Here is a 17,780-nt window from a genome sequence, read left to right as displayed (position 1 = left end):
TTCATCCATATGCTCGTAAGTTTTTCTATTCTATAACTTCTTCACATCGTACATCAGACAAGCAAGAAAGTCACCTTCAGTGAAATGGGTACTATAGCACGATGATAGACATTGATAACGGACAAACTCTCGAATCCATGACTATGGAACCATGCAAAGTTAAAGTCAAGTGTCAAACTCATTACATACACACGACCAGGTACGAGTAAACGAGTCAAAAGAGAAGTATTCAATACATGTTACAAATTATACAATTTCTTTCTTTCCGACGTGAACTCAGTAGTAGATTTTCAAAACGATGTAAACAGTCTTCTTTGTAATACGGTTTAATAAGTACAATAGTACTAGTGGCTTGTGCAGCAAACGCTGCAAACTAAGTTCATTAGACGTTCAAATAAACATTTTTCAGATTTATTTTCAATTAAGAATACTTGTCTTTTTGATAGCTATTTGCTTCCATAATAATGAAACATACTCCCTCTGAATGGATTTTTTTAGGCCAAATACTTTTTCTTGAACCTATCCAACTTCAGTTTTTGAGTTTCAACGCGAAAACGCAAGTATCAATGTCAGGACGACAGCAGTAGCTATTTCAGGTCATTGTGGATTGTAGGCAAAAGTTAAAAAAATGTCAGGTTTGCTAAGTTTTCGAACAATAGCATTTTCGTATAGCTGCTGCATGTAGAACTTGAAATGTAGAGCGTAAAATTATTTTATCCTACTAAGAGATCACGCTGAAATGATCTGGAGACTACAAAATCTTCTAGGCCTCTTATTTTATCAGTAAGTAATACCTTTTTATCTTTCCTTAAGAACTGTAATTTTTGCGCTCTCTCGAGCCAATACTGAAGACAATGACACATATCAATATCTACACTACACCGCCATTAAGTATATGATAAAGACCCAACCCCACTGGTTTAATAAGCATGATTAATTTCTAATGGTAATAATGTCATCAAACGACCTCAGGTTTCGTAGATTTGAATATCCAATACACAGCTGTACTCAGAAAATTATACACTGCAGAATCAGTTTTTAATAACAAATTGAATTGAGCTCTAAATATGTCGGCAATCCTGCAGATCATGGCCTTCGTGTAATAGCCTTTTGTTTATTGCAGTGTGTGTTTTGTTCTGAAATTCAATCAAGTCGGCCGTGATTCAATAAAATTAGTTCTCAAGACTGACAACAGATGGATTTTGGAAAATAGGAAAATTATGTAGGAAAATTGACATTTCACTGAAAACTGCTACTTTTCCGAAAAACTTTGGATGCCAGGTATGAAAATGAGGGGTCACTCATTAAAATCCGTTCAGCCGTTTTCCCGTAATTTCCATTACCAGTTCAAATTATAATAGATACTATATAACGACGTACAAAAGTGGAGCTTCATTATCGAGTGGGTCAAGTTAGATCACGACCGGAAGGAGTAATCTAACAAAAGACCTACGAGTTAATAAAACTACTCGTACTTTCGTACGAGCTGTATACAATATTTTATCTACGCAGTTCGTTATTTGCCGAAAATTAGAAGAAAATAAATCTATAAATTCAATTAGGCGTATTAAATCTCTTATAACATTGAAGAATTTTGTTGTTTGTGATTCATGACGTCAGCTGTATTGTTGCTATGGTAATAATTGTAGTTTAAAATGCTTCATAACACGTTGCTAAGTAAAATAATATAGCAACGTATTTTCCATTTCATTTAATAATAAAAGCAAAACTTTTACAGTACTAAAGTGTCAAATAATGGTCTACTTTTGCAACGAAAGTAGATAAACATATTCATAATAATTAAGATGAGACAAATATGTGCCGATAAAATAAAATAAATATATAAATAAGTGTTTGTGACACATATTTCATTCACTATGTCAGTTAAACATTAACTTCATTTTCATGCTATGTACTATATGTTCAATCAATATGAATGTGTAGTGACATAATTGCATAGAAATGCACGTGTATTTGTCACAAAAATTGAAGATTACCTACGACTCAGTTGTTTGTTTTATTTTTTATTTTAGTAGGTTATTTTACGACGCTTTATCAACAGCTTAAGTTATTTAGCGTCTGAATGAGATGAAGGTGATAATGCCGGTGAAATGAGTCCGGGGTCCAGCACCGAAAGTTACCCAGCATTTGCTCATATTGGGTTGAGGGAAAACCTCGGAAAAAACCTCAACCAGGTAACTTGCCCCGACCGGGAATCGAACCCGAGCCACCTGGTTTCGCGGCCAGACGCGCTGACCGTTACTCCACAGGCGTGGACGACTCAGTTGTGAATGTATATTTAGGTAAACTAAAAATCCACGCTAAAGAAGAGAAAATGTTTGTAAACAATTAATTATACTGCTCAACAGAATTTTTTCATAATCAGCAGGGATAAAATAACACAATTTTCCACATTAACATTGAAAACGTTTTAAATTTTTTTATATAACACGCAATTTTTGCGACATCATTCTTCCTATTACATGCTGATAATTCAAAGAAATTGTACAAAGAATTATTCTAGTCGTCATTATACATAAAATATAAGAGAGGAATCGCAAATAAGCCTAACATTTCCGTTAAAACAATTATTTGCAAAATAAAGTTAATTATTCTTCCACATGGAATAAAAATGTTCTCGAATTGATACCATTTCCAATATTTTTTTTCTGGAATAACACAGTGTAACACTCACCAGAGATCTGGGATAATAGTGAATTTAACGTTACATAAACACCAACTTTCATTAAGCTTTACAAAAGGAAATTAATTGGCTGTAGCTTTTACACTTCTGTATAATTCAAATATAATAATTATTTATTTATTTAATCTTGCAGAGCTAAGGCCAGTAGGCCTTCTCTTCCGCCCAGCCAGACTCTAATTCAAATATGAGGCCTACTGTACTTCAGTTAATGGAAATTATTTACTGACCAGCGAATTCGTAGCCTAAATTTATTCCTTCTCACGAGACTTAATTATTTAATTCTGTTACGATGAGGACTGCGTCAACAATTGGCAATAATTCGCAACAAAAATTAAATTTCGCAATAATTAGGAAAACAAAAATCATGAGTTAGAACTCAGGAATATTTTTTCCCTTACTATGAATAACAAAACATCATTTCTCCTCCCTAAAATAGGAATTTAAGAACCAGATATTTGCAGAGAAATTAAAGCTAGGAGAGTCAGGTGGCTGGGCCATATCTGTAGGAAGGATGAAAATAATCACTATACCTATTGGAAAAGTAGGAAGACCTCAGCTAAGATGGCTGGATGAAGTGGAGAAGGATGTAATAGCAGGAGGTGTTAGAGGATGGAAAACAAAGGTGTTAGATCGAAGGACATGGAAAAGCATCGTTGGGGCAGTCAAGGCTGGAACCCGGATGTAGAACCAAAGAAGAAGAAGAAAATATGAATTTATGTCGAATCTGCATGCCTTCATAATGTGGCGTTTGCAAGGACTTCGACAGGTCAGAAAAATGGATGAAGAGGAAAGGAAAAACTGCAGTTCTTGACTGTGCAACTGCAGTGATAATTGTAATCTTTATTTCTTCATTAGGGAAAAGGGAGAAGGAATTGGAAACCAATATATTTGTCTTGTGGTAGGAATTAAACCATAACAAACAAAAGTTACAATACAATAAGAACTTGAAACGCTGCGTTACAATGAAAATTACAATACAAGCAGAGAAGCAACATAATGTAGCTTGAGAAGAATCGCACACAAATGATAGCTGATAAGTAATATACAACATTCTTATATACGACAGTGCACTCACACGCTTCTTCCAGCTTCCAATTATGTTACAGAACACACAGGTTTTTTGTAATGAAATATAACTTTAAATAAACAGTACTTTGAGAAGTATTTCTCAGTCAAAGGTTTAAAATTTAATCTTCAATGTAAAATTGCTAAATTATTATCATATAAATACAAACTTGCAGTTGTAACAGACACACAGGCAGAAGGTACACTAGAGAGATTAAAATATAGCTCTATAACAATACACACGAGGTATTCTTTCAATTTTGAAGTTGGAACAAGCAACTAAAAGTCATATTCTGAACACAAAACTTTTTAAAAACCTTTGACTGGATATGAAACAAAAAGAAAACTTAGACAATTCTTTTAAATATTATTAAACAGCTTTACATTATCCTTAAGCAGGCCGAGTGACACACTTCTGTAAATGAACTGCATTAATACGTAGCAAGACATTTAAAGATATGTACATTATCTGTGCTTTCATGGTGTTCTAAGTAGTTCAAGGTTTCTTGACTTATGCACCGTGTTAAAATTCTTTTATTATATCTCTGCCGGTGAGTGACCGGTAGGTTTCAAATTACTTATCTTGGTCGTGGGCATCAAAGCATTAAAAACGTTGCAAACTTCTGTTACCTCTCTTCCCTCTACCACAAACTGTGACGTTGCACGAGGCAGATATACAATATGAGACCTTATGTAGGTATAAAAACATCTAGAGCGGGTGTCAGCTCCAACATCACAAAAAGCAAGCAAAGGGAACCAATCTGCTGTGGTCGTTTACCTAGAGCTAGTGTCCAGGATAAAACTTCTTCGAAATGTTGGATGTTTCTATGTTTATGACAATGTAAATATCTAAAAACATAGCACAATTTTAAATGGAACTCCACCACTAACATAAGACTATTCTTCTTAAATGAGATAAACGCAAACAAATGGTCGAAAGATAGAATAACGAGTCAACTTGTTCGCGGCATTACAACATTTATCTCTTGAAGAGAATAAGAAACACGAAGTAAAATTATGCTGTATCAAGGAGTGCGTTCGGTACTTTTAAGAAAAGGAGCTTGTATTAATTTCCTTGGTGTACTGCTCGTATTTATCCGTGTATCTAATAAATATTTGTCTGAATAAGTTTTGAAACTTAAGCTGCAAAGAACAATTGAAGACATTATTACAAAAACAGCCCTTGTCAAAATTGCTCTTTTTTCAGGAGAAGAACACACCTGTCAAACTGTTTTCGTACAATTGGTGTTTATCCTTGTGGCTTTTGCAGCTGACATGGGTCGTTTTTGGAGTTTATAAACATTTCAAATAGTAGCAAATGTGTTCGTAACTCAATTTCATTAAAAATGACTAGAGCTGTTTTTTTATAATGGCTTCAATTTAATGATATGTTACAAACTAAATCACAATAATATGTACTTTTCTTCTGCGTCATATCGACGCAGCCGTCATCGAATAATTCATTATTCAATATCATTTTTACCTGAACGAACAATGCTATATATAATGCCCTTCAGTAAGAATTGCCACGACACAGCATTCTAAACAAACAAAAATTAAAAATTTGTGTAATGATCATTATTTTCAAATGGAAGCTACCCTTGGGAAAGTACCTTTAGTCAACAATTATTAGTAATCAGATAGAATATAAAGAAATTTAGGTGTACAGGTGATTACGTAAAATCTGAACAGAATATTTCATACGTCTACAGCAATAATTTTCAAAATTTATCAAAACTGACTACATATTATTCTGATTTAGTTTGTAACAGATTTTTAAATTGAAGCCAGTATTACAAAAAACAGCTCTAGTCATTTTTAATGAAATTGAGTTACGAACACATTTGCTACTATTTGAACTGTTTATAGACTCCAAAAACGACCTATGTCAGCTGCAATAACCACAAGGATAAACACCAATTGTACGAAAACAGCAGACATGTGTGTTCTTTTATTTTTTATTGTTTTCCTGAAATACAGAAACTTTGACAAGGGTTGTTTTTGTAATAATGCCTTCAATTGTTCTTTGCAGCTTAAGTTTCAAAACTTATTCAGACAAATATGTATTAGATACACGGATAAACGCGAATACATTAACCATATTTTCTGAATTAACTGACTATTGAATGTTAATATACCCTACAAAAAAAAAAAAATTCGCTTAATGTTTTCGAGGAAAGGCTGAACACTAGTTACGGCTTGTCAAAAGTTACATTTTCGACTTCAGGGGATGATGAAAACATTTATATTCGCAAATAATTTTAAAGACCTTTGCATTGTCACATTTTCTTAACAATCGTGAAACTGAGACATAATTAGGTTAAGAACTTCATAATGTAAAAAAAGAATGGATGTATCGACGGATAGACTACAGTTCTAAGGTAAGAGCATAATTATCTCATATTATTTAACCTTAATGAAAATTTGTTTCATGTAGTAAAAAACAAGCTGAATTAAGATCCCAAATAAATAACTTCTCTATTTCGGCGTGTTTCCAACTATTGCACCAGACGTTCCAACATCTTGCAGCTGCAACCCGTCCTTCACTGGAGACAATCTAACAATATAAAAATTATTAGTTATTTTCTACATAATCTTAGGGGAAAGCAGGGTAGTATCGGACACCGGGTAATATCGGACAGTGCGTTTTTTTTCATCTACCACCAGATGGTAGTACCTCAATGACATGGTTACGTTTTTGTATGCGACATCACAGAAATGTAACCATGTCATTCAGGTACTATCATCTGGTGGTAGATGAAAGAAACTCACGTCCGATATTACCCGATGTCCGATACTACCCAACTCTCCCCTATATTTTACAAATATTCATTCCTATGTACAGTACGTGACGGGCTTTATGATGAACTCGTAACTAAGAAGCTTGTTGTTATTAATGACTTGAAAGCGGTGAAGAGATGCAATCTTGTTGGAAATAGATTGTGAGGATGCAAAGTGAACTAAAATCAGCACTAAAGAGACTACATGCCTTCATAATTAGTCAATGCAATGGATAGCTTCCGCATCTGTTTGGTTTTTCTTTCGTTTTAATTTCGGATTGCAAAATATCAAAACAAAAAAACGAATGTTTAGTCACAATTTACTTGCCACGCTTCCTATTCGTCACACATACTTTGTGACGAGATTGTAGGTCACATAATAAACTTTTGTAACATAAAATTCCATACACGTATTGCAAATTCTCAGAAAAATTACATTTCCATAATGTATAGGGTTACTATCTTTACAAATCATGTGTTTCTATATTTTATTGTGAATAACTTAATCGTGTTGACATTTTTAGTCACAATCCAACATTTGTAAAGGATAACGAAATCAAAATAACTAAAATTAAACGTGATGGTGATAAGTTTACTTACAAAGGGAACAGGTTTACACAACATGTAGGCTCTAGTGTAAAGAAAGAGTATCGTCTGGCCTTGTCACCTAATTGAGAAATACATATCTATAAAAATCACATCCCTTAATAGATAAGTAGGCATATACTTTAAAGACTATCTGAGAATTTTGTTCACGTTCATGACTGAGGAACAGTTCAGGCAGCAGAATGCTTAAATCTGTTTCCAGGTATACGAATCAGTAAAGATAAATTTTTAAATGTTTTAATATTCCTGATGTTGTAACATGTTAATACAAGACAGTGAATAAAAATGAAAAGAGAATTATAATTTGAAAATATCAAGCAATAAAACCAAAGTAATGGCATACAGTGACAAATTTTCAATTCGTTCAAAATAATAGTTGAAAATAAGACCCTACGGCACGTGTACCATTTTAATTATTCAGGTTGTAACACAACTTATGAAATATGTAGAGATATTGATAACAAAATAAATAAATTCCAGTGGATTTGCGGAACAATACACAGAACACTGCAAAACAAAACAAGAAAAGAAACAAAATTAAACTTTTCCGTGAATATCTACAATTTAAACCAAAATAGAAGACTATAAACAAAAATGGAAGGAAAACCTGTATCGAATGACTAATGAATGAATTCCACCACTGATAGAACAGTATCAACTTAGGCAAAAAAGATGTGGAACGTAGTAGTATAGTGGTGGTAGTATTGGTAGTCATGGTGGTAGTAGTAGTGGTAGTCTTTCGTAGTAGTGCTATTGGTAGAAGTAATAGTAGTGACAGCAGTAGTATTAGATAGTAGGCTTACTAGTAGTTGTAGTAGTGGTGGGGTATAGTAATGGTAGTAGTGGTAGAAGTAGTAGTAGTAGTAGTAACTCAGTAGTTATAGTAGGTTAGTAGTAGAGATGTCAGTAGTGGTAATTGCGATAGTAATAGTAGGCCTAGCAGTAGTAGTAGTTGTAATGATAATAGTGATAGTGATAGTAGCAGTGGTGGTAGTAGTAGTGGCGGTGGTAATAGTGGTAGCGGTAGCAGTAGTAGATCCGATGGTAGTAGTAGTAGTAGTAGTGGTAATAACAGTTGTAGCAGTGGTAGTAGTAGATGTAGTAATGGTAGCAGTAGAATATGCGATAGTGGTGTTAGTAGCGATGGCAGTAGCAATAATATGGTAGTAGCGGTAGTAGTAGCAGTAGTTTTAGACAGCGTTCGTAAGGAGAGTCCACGCATGATGCCTTAGACCACGACGCTACGGCGCGGGACAATAATAATTTTACACATTCCTTAAAAACGAAATCTATATAAGAATTTACGTCCTATAAGGAGAACGCCTATAGTCTACATTTAGGTGTGTATATGTGTGCATATTGAGTGTCATAAAGGTTTGGTTATAAAACCGTCATAATATGACCTTATAAGTATAAATTTAAACATGCCTTCAAGTGTTAACTATTTTTACACGTGTCAGCCATGCCTCCAACAGAGCAGTGCTAAAAAAAGATCGGAGAGAGGCACTGACACAGAGCTACAATAATTGTGAATTGTGAAATAAGGAAAGTAGGCTATAACGACTCATCGAATAAAATATGGCAGCGCGCGAATGGGACCGGTTTGCGTTGTCTCTCCCAGTGGAGCAATAATAACGCGAGCAGGCCCGATTTCGCAAGGCGGCGCTGTCCGCCGCGCCGGTCTGGATTCCTGCTCCACCTCTTTACTGGAGGGCCATCCGACGCGAAGAGACGCGACGGTTTTGCTTATCTTTTTCGAGTCCCATAACATCACGTGATGAAATGATGTTTCAATTTGCGGCGGACGGTATCTCTTGCGATCATTCCAACAACTCTTTATTAACACCCTCCTAAGCCCTATAAAGAAGAGTTCGGCTTTGTAAAATAGTACAATATCATATCTTCAGCAGAGAGAGCTAATCTCACAAGAAGAATAGATTAAATAGCTGAGACGGATTGAACGGAAAGAAAGGACAGTTCGCCGGTCGGAGAGATAGAAACACAAAGACTCATACAGAGAAACAGACGGATCGATGGACAGAAGGCGGACCGACGGACAGACGGACGGACGCACAGACAGACAGCAGACTATAAGAAATCGGATATATATGAAGATACAAATGAATTGAAATGTATCGTTATTCCACATAATATAATAATACCTATTACAATAGTTATTTATGGTAATATAAGTTCGGCACGAGCGTGAAGTTTGTGAAACGAGGAGAAGCCGAGATTCAGAAACACACGAGAGTCAAAATAGTAATATGCGTTACAAGAGCGGTATGTTGAAGTTTTCATGTTCGAGGAAAAGATTGAAAAAGCGAACTGTAGTTCAACTTTTTTTAACTTCCGAGAATTGAAAGAAGACATACCGCTCGTGTATCGTACATTATGTTGTGCGAAGATCGTTTATTACATACCTGAAAGAGGAATTTCTAATTAGTTGCAATGAAATCTCCATCTTGGTTTCTGTTCAATGACGGCAAATTTGCAAAACAAAAATATCTATCTTCAACATTGTTGCTTTAAAATGTTTTCTGTGTTTACTATACTCCAGCAGGCCGTGATATACGTCTGTCTTTTTTTCCCCCAGTCTATGATGAGTCTGGAATCTTGTTGATTTTTTCACGGCTTCCTTAATGTTACTTGCATCACGAATGCAGTAACTTTAGTGGAGTTGTAGAGTTTACTTAATTTTTGCAAATATTTAAAAACAATAATTAACAGTGCAATTTAGGTGAAATTGCAGTGGTAAGTTTCCAATTTATAATATTGAACGTCTCTAAAAATAATATGTTAAAAGCTTAAAGCAGTAAAATCAATATGTCACTTAAGCGGTAAGAAGAGGGAAATTGTTGTGTGTGTTAAGTTGGGAATACTGAATGTGGAATTTTAGACTTTTCGCGGATTGGTTTTGTGCGGAAACCAAGCAAATACGCACGATCTCGCACAAAGGTAATTTTACGAATGTGCATCATACAATGTTTTTATTCGATAGCGCAGATTTATATCAGGTAAAGGTAAGGTAAAAGGTAAAGGTATCCCTGTAACATGCCATGAAGGCACTTGGGGGGTATGGAGGTACAGCCCCATGCTTTCCATGACCTCGGCACTAGAATGAGGTGGTGTGGTCGGTACCACGCTCTGGCCGCCTTTTACCCCCGGGAAAGACCCGGTACTCAATTTTATAGGCTGAGTGAACCTCGGCGCCGTTCTAAAAGTTTGGCAACGAGAAAAAAACCTAAATAAATATTTCAAGTTGTAGAGGTTATTCATTTCACGGTCGTCTAAACTCAGAACCATTAAGACATAAGTATCCATACAATTACAGCCTGTTTTATTCATAATCACGATTTCATGGCCATATAAATAACAAGCTGTTAGAAAAAATTGAATGCTAAATCTTGTTGCAACAGTAGACCTACTATAGATGTAACGTCAGAATAATACGAGATCAAATGTAAATATGAATGTTAAATTTGTTACTTATTTGTGTTACATGTAACATTTACGTCATGAAAGATTGAGATAATGCATTAATTTCTTATTGAAAAAAGTTTGTACATTGAATATTGCATTTCCTTTGGCAGTACGTAAAGTGATTACTTACTTTTTTACGCACTACTGTTTTAAAGACTCACTTTACGCACTGATAAGTGGGTAAAATGCAACTTTACGTACTATCGTAGAAAAAAATTATTTGTAGTTTTTAGACATGAAAACATTTTCATGTGATTAAATTATTAAAGTTAACTATACTATAATGTTGGCATTCCATTTACATATGAAAATACATCTACGATATGTAGCGTAATTCTACGCATAAAATATCTTACTTATGTTACTGAAAAATAGACACAGAACGACTTATTACTTGGGGCAATAAGTAAATAGAATGGCTTCCACTGCTACAAATTTCATCGCACACGCTATGAAATCGATTGGATTGTACAAATTCAGAGCTTCAAATCATTTTTAATGCTTTTGGCGAGAAAGTAAGTAGCTCAGGTTCCCTTTACCTCAAAGTTAAAAGCTACAGTGATCATTTTATAGGCGACTGGGATGATAAGAATACTACGGTGAAGATGTGGAACTATTATGAGTGTCTCAGCTAGAGATCAGAAGACCTGTATCTAACAATCCGTAATCTAATGAATCAGATAACCTGCAGCTAAGATGATTTCAGGATTCATAGTCCTACCGAAGCGAACTCTGGTGGTACATAATGTCGACAAAAATAAAGTGTTAGCGACTAAGATATAATTATTGAGTATGGAATTCAAGCTTCTGTTATCTTCCATCCTGGACTCTTGTTTCCACTTGAAAGTTACTATCAGTTTACACAGGCCCATTTCTGGAAAAAATCTATTTTTCCGCTTCAATTCTTAATCAACTTGGTCGTCATACTGTAATATGATTGTTAAATGTCCACGTAGTAATAATAATAATAATAATAATAATAATAATAATAATAATAATAATAATAATAATAATATCTAGTTGTGGACACATATTGATATGTGTAAAGTTTAGTTCCAAGACATGCGAGTTCAAATTTAAGCTGTTCATTACTTGCACAGAGATTATTTTTGTGTTTATAGTGTGTAAGAAAATCGAAAGGAACAAGTATAAAAAGTGCAATCTATTTTGGAATTAAATGCAGTATTATGATACTCGTAGTATAACGGAAATGTTTAATTTTAAAATAGAATACAATAATTTATTTAGAATTTTTTAAAGCAGTGAAGTTCAAAAAGACTTAAGGGAGAGGTACACTTTTCGCTAATATATGGGTAATTTGACTATATTTCAAAATGTTTTCCCTCCGAATCTATAGATTCTCTGGAAACAAAAATTAACATGCTTAATATACACTATCTATACATCAAAAATGATTTTAATGTTTTTAAAACCATATATTTATTTTATTTTTGTAAATTATAAAACATTTTTGAGAATTTCGTTCACCGGACAGCGTTTACGTGATAACCCAATATGTACTGAAGATATCTTAAGGGGTTAGGTACAGCTTAGAGCAGTAAAAATTTTTGGAAATATTCAACATTTTTTTCTTCCTTTCATGTATCTTGTACAATAATGAAAATCGGTGTGTGTAAAACACTATCCTTCTGTTATATAAAAAAAAAATATTTTTACGATTTAAAAAAAATATTTATATATATTTTTTCAGAATTCAAAATGGTGGCAGTTTACTGTGCAGTGATGAAGCGTTTCCCTCACAACTCGTAAACTTGTCAACTTTTTCATGTTCTCTCGCTTTTATTTTATTGCTGAAACTCATGTTTAGAATATCATGCTCTTTGAATACATTCCTTAATAAATAATATATATTTTTATTTTGTGTTAGAAGAAAGTACTGATATTTCACCATTTTTTAAACAAATTTACTTTTTATCAGACAATCTATCAAAGGTAGAGAAGTGATCTTGCATCATATTGTAGATATCACATAAGCTTACATAAATACACACAAAATATTTCATCACAGAATGTTGGATAATTTTTTAGTTATGTGGGAAATGCTTCATTACTGTACAGTGAAGTGAATTTTGAAAACAAAATGTAAATAATTTTTTTTAATCGTACAAATATATTTTTTTTTCATATACAGTAGAAGAAGGACAGTGTTTTACACATACTAATTTTCATTATTGTACAAGATACAGTAATGGAGGAAAAAAATGTTGAATATTTCCAAACTTTTACTGCTGTAAGCTGTACGTAACCCCTTAATGAAAATTTGGATGCATGTAAAGTTCTCTCATTTGAAAAATGTACATTATCCGATGGGATGTTTTAGAGGTTTTTTCTTTTTTTTTTTTTCTTTTCTTTTCTTTTTTTTTTTTTTCAAGGCAGATGTTAGTAAAATCTTTAAGATAGAGTTATAGTTTACTTTTGAAAAATAATATTGATCGAAATTTAAAGAAAAAATTAGTATAAAATAAAAATAATAAATACAACATTTTTCTAAACTATTATGTTAGAGATTTTAGAAGGCTATATGTTTTAGACATGTTTTCTAAAAATAGACCCATAGAAGAATTATACCAAAATTCAAACAACTTATTTGAGTAATTTATCATGCAAACCCTCCTCGATGAATAACATTCTCAAAAATGTTTCATAATTAAAAAAAAAATACTATCAGATTTTCAAAATCATTAAATTGATGTAGGCCTAGAGACAGTATATGTTAAGCATGCCAATTTTTGTTTCCATAGGACCTGTAGATTCTGAAGAGAAAAAAATTGAAATATAGTAAAATTATGCTGGCGAAAGGTGTACCTGTACCTCTCCCCTTAAATTGTGTGTCCTTTACAGTCGTCAAGAAGCATATTTATAACTTAATTCGAGATTGAGTCTCTAATTTATGAGTTAAAATGGGGTAATTTCACGATTATATCATCGGGATATTTCAAAACACTGGATTATGCAGTGTAATTCTTTACCAGCTATTATAATTGAATGAATAATAAATTGTAAGAACTTGTTCATTAAAACTGAAGCAGTTTCAACTGCATGTAAAAGATAAACACAGTCGACAGGGGAATAACTGGTTCTGTAGCACCTCGAATGTGACACATATGTACAGAGGTCAGGAATGCGGGGTGCTTTACCTGTCGGATTGCAACAAGACATGCTGCAGGTGTCACCTGCCCCCCTCCATTACGCAACGACGCTGGGGCAGGGCCCACAAGTTATGAAACTGGACGACTTCTAGAAAGGTCAGGTAGCCAGAGGGTCTCACGGTCATCTTGTCACAAGCCGACCAACTCCGATTTCTTCACTCATTGGAAGTCTACGCAGGAGGTCCAGGGTTCTGTTCTGCTAGAAATTTGCGAAGAAAAACTTTAAATGCACCATCAACTTGTGTATTCGAGCATACAATTTTCATTTGTTTATTTTACTATGTTACGTGGGAATTCACAGAAAGATTGGCCTTGTTCCGACTAATTTCTTGGTCTGACTCAAGCACTAATGCTAAATCCACAAGAATCCATTGCCTAACAATATCCGAGAAAATTCTGTTCCTTTTATCTTAAGAATCTACTCTGTGATATTACTGTAGTTGAACACTTTCCACTCTTTGTATGCACAGAGAAGTCGACAATTTTATTTCCGCAACTTCAATAATATTTTCATTCGTTAATAATAATAATAATAATAATAATAATAATAATAATAATAATAATAATAACAATAATAATGATAATAATAATTCCTACATAGGGTAAAGGTTGGTAATATTCTGGTATGAGTAATAGGTATTGTGACAGTTCTTTTTGAGAATTTATTACAATTTTCCTGAGCGAGAGGAAGATCAGTTTTTTGCGTCAACGTATTAAGGGAATGTTCTTGAACAAGTTGCTGCACAAAACCGGTTCTTCTCTTGCTAAGTAAAATTTTAATAAATTCTCAGAAAGAACTATCATAATATTGCTCGTGTCACAGTAATACCAACCTTTACCCCTATATGTAATTTTAAATGGGTTACTGAACTATGTTATATAGGATGCGGTTATTTAGTGTTGGTAAAACTGGTAACAGCGAGATGAAAGCGAGGACGTTGCTTGGTATTACTTTCCATTCGCTTTACATTTGGGGAAAATATCAGAAAAAGCTCAAGCAGATAATCAGCATAAGTCATACCTGCACAAACAGCGCTCAACGAGCGCGAGCGCTCCTTCGGAGAGGGAGAGCTGTGTTTACCGCTCGCCGAAATGGAGAGGAAGATACGTCAGACTTGCTATAGGTAGAGGAGAGGGAAACGACCACTCAGTTATCTAGTAGAGTGCAGTGTGTATTCTCAGTAACTGTTTCACGTTGCTTACCTACTGCTACAGTACAGTATGGAGGAATCTAAAAGACGGAACATAACGATTTACAGCTCGAACTTATTGATCTTCAATGTGACCTAAGGGCTAAAGATCGTTTGAATAATACTACTAGCCTGGTTGAGTTTTACAAGACTAAACATTAGCAATAATATCCACGACTACACAGGCTGGCTGTGAAAATGATTGCTATGTTTGGCTCAACATTTATATTTGTGAGCAACTGTTTTCTATAACCAACTTTATTAAAGGCAGACATCGAACATCTGTAACTGATGTTTCATTACGATCATAGGCTACTGTTCCTTTCAGCTGCCAACAGCATAAAACTTCGTTTTGATGTACTGATAAATAAAAATATAACAAAATGATATTGTACAATTAAGTAGCTAATATAATTTCTATTACTTCTGTAAAATAAATATTTCTTTATTAATTAATAACAGTCCAAGATAGTTCTGCAAACACTGAACTGGAATTCATTTCATAAACACTCGTAATAGTACTTCCTTTTGTATATATTTTGTACGAGATCACCCCTGCTTCCAGTCCACCCTTATACAGAGCGCAGCTAATACAGTATCTGCATTCCGCTCATGAGCTGTGAGTCGGCTCGGAGAGCTCAAACCTTGTGCAGGCCTGGCATAAGTGGACGCCTATATATAAAAAAAAAACTCCACAAAACTGCTTTGCTTTTCTCAGGATACTAATATCTGGTTATGTTATGACAGTCATAACGGAAAATATAAATTAATAGCACTGTTTAAACCTGTACATGTTGCAGTAAATATTTTTCCGTTTTAAGAGCTGTTTTACTGAAGGATTTATACCCACTTGGACCGTTAATGATGATTATGTAGACGACCAGGCATTCAATCAGTCGAGCCGGGGAAGCCGCGCAACTGGCTTCGTCATCACTTTCTCCGGCGTGAAGAAGCCTCGAAGACGACCTTGCTCCGCGCGGGGCCGTCTTCCCCCTGAGGGCGGCAGTGAACTTGCACTTGGAGGAGCGTCTTCACGCCGCGAACAGGTTTCCCGCATCGAATTCCCTTTCAACGGAACCTGTCACGCCACTCGATTATATAACGAAGCCAGCAAATAGCATTCCGACACGGACAGACATGGTCACACAATCCAATGTCGCGAAAACGTTGAGGTCACTGACACTATTCCAACTATAGACTACATTCACAATTTCTTTTGATCGATTATTTAACGACCTGTACCAATTGCGGGTTAATCTAGCTTCCATGGAATCGGCAAGGTGGTACCTAGTATCACAGTCTAGTACAGTGATGTCAACTGATGCCCATACGAGCAAGCGTGCGCTTTAGAGCCCAGGAGAGCCTGAGCGCTTTACAGCGGAAAGGAAAGAGACAGACGAAGGAGGTAGTATATGCCGCTTAGTCGAGCTATATACAGGGATGGCCAGCACTGATTCAATGGATAAAGGGAATAGAACTTATTAAAACTTTATCCATGTTAATTTTTACATTTGTCTGAGAAGTATAAGTGCATTATAAGAATGTAAGTTTTAATTTTAATGCTCATTTTTCACAAGTTCGCTTTTTTATTCAAAAGGAGTATTTTCTCAACTTTTTTACAGAAAAGTGAAATTTTCAGATATATTTATTTAGTAGCCTTACAGGTACAATGTTTTCGTAAATCTAATATATCGTAAATACGTATTACTGAAGATAGTGTATTAAATTGTTTGAAAATATTCGCATGGAAAATGTTTGTAAGGAAATGAATTAACAAAGCAAATATTGTTACATCACAAACAAAAGATATGTGCCTATGTGTTGGTAAAACGTCAGCTCCATAGCTTCAGCAGATTTCGAGATAATTTTTAATATTCTGATAACAGAAAGTTGCGCACCAATATCACCTAAAAGCATAATGCGATAAGAGTTTCATTGTGTAATATTAGTTACAGTTAAAACATATACTTAGGCAACTTTGCTTTGTACTATAATATTGTTTTGATTACTTTTATAAGGCTAAAGATACCATCAATATCAATTCCAACTTATCATGTCATATTCAGTGCCTTTCCTTGGGATAACAATTTCTTTATGAATGATGTGTTTAATTCACTTAATACAGTATAGTTGTAAGTATTGTGGAATTTGTGTGAATATTCCTTCTTTACTCTTTATTATGTTATTAACGTTTAAAACACAACTGCAATATTAGGCTAAGAAATAGGTGTTAGTACTTTTGTTTTACAGACAGTATAGAAAATAACAAACAGAAAGAAGCCATATAAAAATAACGACATAAAATGTCACGTTCCGTTTGAAGTTTGTGCACCACTGTTTTCTTAATCCAACAGGCTGCTTATTCCCCCTAGCATACTTAGCGCTTAATGCCCGCGCACGACGTCAAGGTCAGAAAAATGCGCTTGCTTTGACATCACTGATCTAGTATATACAGTCACGAAGTTTGAGTTTATGAGGGTACTAGGAACAATAGACTGTGCAGGTACTATTTCGCATTGCCTGTAATGAGGCAATAGTAGCGATCCTGGTGGTTAGCAACTATCTATGTATGCATATTTACTACGTATTGAGCTTCGTGACTTATATACTAGACTGTGGAGTATGTCGAAATGAGCCCGAGGATTATCTATAGGATTGGCCTACCTGACATTAGCCTTACGACTGGGAAAACCCTCGGAAAAACCAACCATTTAATCAGCCGAAGAGAGATTCGAACCAATGTCCGAGCACGAAGCTCACTTACTACCCCTAGACTACTCCG

General features: G+C 34.5%; 1 long non-coding RNA gene across 1 annotated transcript; it reads right to left on the bottom strand.

Moving 5' to 3' along the window:
• Window positions 1–3,524: 3,524 nt before the first annotated feature.
• On the bottom strand, window positions 3,525–17,046 carry LOC138709411 (uncharacterized). Its single transcript, XR_011334924.1, has 3 exons — window positions 14,830–17,046; window positions 13,797–14,004; window positions 3,525–6,326 (listed from the first exon to the last, which is right to left on the bottom strand). It is a non-coding gene; the product is annotated as an uncharacterized lncRNA (long non-coding RNA).
• Between the last annotated feature and the right edge of the window lie 734 nt (window positions 17,047–17,780).

This window comes from Periplaneta americana, chromosome 11 (assembly GCF_040183065.1).
Source record: "Periplaneta americana isolate PAMFEO1 chromosome 11, P.americana_PAMFEO1_priV1, whole genome shotgun sequence".
Lineage (NCBI taxonomy): Eukaryota > Metazoa > Arthropoda > Insecta > Blattodea > Blattidae > Periplaneta > Periplaneta americana.
The sequence above is the reverse complement of the archived record's forward strand: the minus strand, read 5'-3'. Positions and strand labels throughout refer to the sequence as shown.